The following is a 4857-nucleotide window of genomic DNA, read 5'->3' as shown; positions in this document are numbered from 1 at the left end:
TCAATTAATAATAGAATTAATAATTAACAATTTTGCCAAGTAGTTCAGTATGAAAAAAACCTTTATCGGTAAAACTATTTATCATTATAAATATACAGGGATTAGCAATTGAGTTGCTTCTCCAACATACTGAAAATTTAGAAATAGCAGTCAAAGAACTACTGATAAATAGTTATATATATATATATGTATATATGTTTGTATGTATATGTGTATACACACACACACACACACACACATTATTACAATACAATAATATTTTGTATTGTAATAATATTTATATTTTTATATAAAACTTTTACACTGATCTCGGTTCTGTTTATGGTTGGGACAAATGGCCGAGTATACAGGCATTGATGCAGCGGATATTTTAAATTCAGTCTCTTCGGTGGACCTAGCTGACGAGAACCAATCAGTTTTACGATAACAAACGTATTATAAAAAGTCTGAAACTCGAGTACTATGTTGCCCATTTCTCTGGCGTTCTTCCTAGAGATAAGATGAACATTTTTTATATATTCGCCGCCTGTCCACATCTTTGCCTCTTTACATTCAGTGAAGCTTTACCTAGAATTGAACGATAATCGACTGCTATTTCCAGCAAATATTGGTACTTTCTTGTGCCATTATTTCTCATATATATATGATGGCCGTCCACTCGTGATCGAGAAAGACCATTGCTGACCTTCAGGAACATTGTACGCTCTAGAACTAACTTATATTTTGCATATACGGCTCGGTTGGTGGCTAATGAGCCCTGCTCTTGACAAGCATACACGACTGCAAACATTGCAAGCCAAGATTTCCCTCATTCACTACACCAGCCATGCGATTTCAAGCAGCACGCTTAAATTCTTCATGCAGAATACGTGATTTCTCAAAGGTGTCGACTCCCTCCTTAACCTGCTTCCTCCATCTGTAGCGATGAGAGGCATTGCTCTACCAGTTAGTTTCCTGCATTTCACAGGCCTTTCATGAGAAATTGTCACAGTCTTTAAATCGCAGCCTTGGTGTCTATCGGGGTCTCTTTTTCATTACAGGTTCCCCATATAGCATCTGTTTAGGGATCCTGCTATCCTTCATTCTAATGTGTCCAGTCCTACGTAACCGATGCTTGTGCACCATTGCCTCAATACTCAAAATATCAGCTGTCCTCCGTTGATATTTGAAGGTCCAGCCAACATTCAAAATGTGTCTGAGACATCTTTGGTGAATGCTTTCAAAAGCCCTTACATGACGTTTGTAAAGGGTCAATGTCTCACATGAGTAAAGGAGCTATGTCAGTACACTTGCACGGTACACAACAAATTTTGTTTGCTTTGTGATGCCATGCTGGGACCAGACACGAGACTGAAGAGACTGGAAGGGCTCAGTTGCTTCCTGCAGTTTGAAAGATATTTCATCATCCAGGGAGCAAGAATGGCTGAGTATGCTGCCCAGGTAGACAGACTTGTCTACCACTTTCAGAATTGTTCCTTCCACCAAGATAGCTGGTTTCACGTATGGATTTCTTGGTGCAGGCTGGAACATTACAACAGTCTTGTCCAGGATAATGCTGAGTCCAAATGCCTGGCAAGAAGCAGGGATACGATTCATAAGTATTTGCATGTCATCCACTGTATGAGTGACTAAGTCATAGCCATCTGCATAAAGGAGGTTTTGAATAAGCGACTGGAAAATATTTGAATTGGAAGCAAATCGGCGCAAATTAAAGAGGCGGCCAGAAGATCGATATTTGGCATATATTCACAGAGAGCTAACCTTAGCAAAAGCATGAGTAAAAGTAGCAGCAAAGTACAAAGAAAAGAGAGTTGGGGCAAGGATGTCACCCTGCTTGACACCATTCTCTACAGCAATGGGTTCTGCCATGCTACCACCAACATTGACCCAAGCCTCCGTCCCATCATGAAATGATTTAATTATAGATACAAAGTGATCCGGACACCCAAGCTTGCCAAGTATTTTCCACAGACCCTTTTCACAGTATCAAAGGCCTTCGTTAAATCAATGAATACCAGAACCTGAACAAGATCCATATTCTGCTCATAGCACTTTTCCTGCATCTGTCTTGCTGTGAAAATCATATCCATTGCCCCTCTACCAGATCAGAAGCCACGTTGAGATTCAGATAGGACATCATTTACGAGACACCCATTCAGGCAGGTAAGAAGAATATTTGCCAGAACCTCGGCAGCTGCTGATAGTAGAGAAATACCTCTGTAGTTACCACACATTATCTGGCTCCTTTTCCTTTATAGAAAGGAAGAATAATTGCATCCTTCCAGTCCTTAAGCATTGCACCATCCATCCAGACTGCAGTAATAAGTTCATGAAGGGACTGTATGATGTAATCACCACCAAATCGCAAGACCTCAGCACAAATTCCGTCCTTTCCAGGTGCCCTACCAAGATTCAATTTACTTATTGATGTCATTATCTCATCTAGCGGGAGCGTGGAATTTAAGGAGCCAATGATAGGTCTTTGTTGCATAGTATCAATCGCCGTTTCATCCATAACTGACTCATGGTTTAGGAATTCAGAGAAGTGTTCAATCCAGCGACCTATGATTTCTGTTGATTTGGTAAATAGAGCAGAAGACTCCTTGGAAAGCAAAGGAGCTAATGCGGAGCTGATGCGGAGCTCATAGGCCCATAAACTTGCTTCATAAGATGGTAAAGCTTCTTGCTGTCATTTGCATCAGCAGCGGCCTGAACATCACGAGCAAGATCCTCCCACCAAGTGTTCTGCATCTTCTTGAGAGATCACTGCAGTAGTGATTTTACACTGCTATAGTGCTAGACTTCGCTGCGCAGCTGAATGTCCTCTGTGCAGCAATACATTGTGGGCATGGTACCTTCCAACCAATAGTCGCTGAACTTCAGAATCATTTTCATCAAACCAGTTTCTGTGTCTGGCAGTAGTATATCCCAGTGTTTCAGCAACACATTGAAGAACCTGGTCTCGAAAATCTTCCCATGCTGTAGTATATTCAATGCTGGACAAGCGAGTCTGAAGCTCTTTCCTCAACACAGCATCATATATCTTGTGGACATTCACACGCTAAGGAATGCTGACCGACCCTCTTCTCTCTTTCACTCTAATCATCATCCGGAACTTTGCTCACACCAGATTCTGGTCTGTCCAGCATTCCGATCCATGAAAGGACTTGACATTACAAATGTCATAGATGTCACAGTTGCGGATGGTGACATTTTCCATTAAGTGCCAAACTCTAGATCATGGATGCATTCACGCTGTTGTGTGATCCCCTTTGTGCATGAAATGAGTGCTTGCGATATAAAGTCATGTTCATGGCAAAGCTCCAGTAGCATGAGACTATTGTTATTCATTTACCTTAAACCAAAGCGTCCTAGAGAGTTCCATGTTTACCAGTCTGTTCCAACCCTGGTATTAAAATCCCCCAGTAGAATGACTTTATCAAAATGGGATATTTTCCTAAGTATGGGTATCAAAAATAGCTGGGTATCAAAAATAGTTTTATCTTCATCACAACTAGTCAAAATAGGTGCATCGACACTTATTAGAGCAGCAAACCGCCCACCTTTCAGTTGCAATCGTAGAGTGATTAGACATTCATTTATAGGAACAGGAAGCTCCTCCAACTTCTTAAGGATATCAAATCGAACTGCAAAGCCAACACCAGCCTCTCTACACTCCTTCTCCTGCCTCCCCTTCTAAGAAATGGTGTATCCACCTCCTACTTCCTCAAGCTGACCATCACGTTCTATACGTGTCTCTCTGAAAGTGCAGCTATGCCAATGTTATAGCGGTTCAGCTTGCGAGCAACAAGTGCAGTGCAACTTTCAGGCCTACAATCACTCTTGTTATCCAACAGAGTGCGCACAATCAAACATGAAATGTTCAAGGTCCATGCAGATTTTGTAAATAAAAGTCTCCTTGTTTTTCGAGCGCAGGGTGGACATCTGTTAGCTGCGCTAAACTGACCAGATATAGAAAGACAGGCAATTTTTTGTGAACAGTGCCCTTTCCAAATGGAGCTGTTCAGACACCCATGCAGGCACCGAATCCTACCGCTGTGTTGAGCGGCAAGGAAATGACTTTGTATCCAGCATGTGCTGCCTACGGATTGGAAGTATGCAGTCATTGACTACATACTTCCAATCCGTCAGAACTGCATGCTTCACCACCTTCCCATCACCGCAGGACTTCCGAATAAAAATAAAATAAATGTATACTAAAAAATAAATAAGTATATACTAAAAATTGAGATAAATATATACTGAAAATAAAATAAATATATATAGAAAAAAAACAGCACATATCGAGCAGAGGTCAGCAATGCCTGTGCAGAGTTTTAGGTCCAATAAGGCTTGTACGACACCTCATCGACCCTCTCCATTCTATTGATATTATTGCGATCCACTGAGTACTTCTTAGGCTGTCTGGTTGAATGCTTTATCGAAGTTTTTCCATTTCCCTTCTATGTCAATATCTTCTGGAATCGCCTCAAGTAAAGCAAATTTATTCTTTAGTTCCATAATGAACCTACATTTGATATACTGATACGCGTCTGGGAAGAATTCTCTTATCGCATTGATGCTACTCGTGCTGCAAGTGGTGGCCACATTGAACACTTGTAAGACAGGAAATAAAAGTTGATTGTGGGTAAATACTTGAAACGGAGGTAGAGTTTTCTGTTGCTTTTTCCTTATTAAAATATTGCGTAATGAAATCTGTTCATTTTTTTTTTATAACCCTGTATATATATATTTATATAAGGGCATTACTATACAATAATGCCTCACGCTATGAAGGACTCTAAGGTCAGACTACCATCAAAAACACATTTTTACCGAACGCGAGGAAATGCAACT

The 4857-nt window shown here is 40.7% G+C and overlaps 1 protein-coding gene across 1 annotated transcript in view; it reads left to right on the top strand.

The window, feature by feature from the left end:
• LOC106873005 (fibulin-1) overlaps positions 1-4857 on the top strand; it is a 17759-nt gene that overhangs the window by 6204 nt on the left and 6698 nt on the right. The gene's annotated exons all lie outside the window — the stretch shown is intronic.

The sequence above is a fragment of the Octopus bimaculoides genome, chromosome 29 (assembly GCF_001194135.2).
Source record: "Octopus bimaculoides isolate UCB-OBI-ISO-001 chromosome 29, ASM119413v2, whole genome shotgun sequence".
Lineage (NCBI taxonomy): Eukaryota > Metazoa > Mollusca > Cephalopoda > Octopoda > Octopodidae > Octopus > Octopus bimaculoides.
Note: the sequence above shows the minus strand (reverse complement) of the source record. Positions and strands in the feature narration are given on the sequence as shown.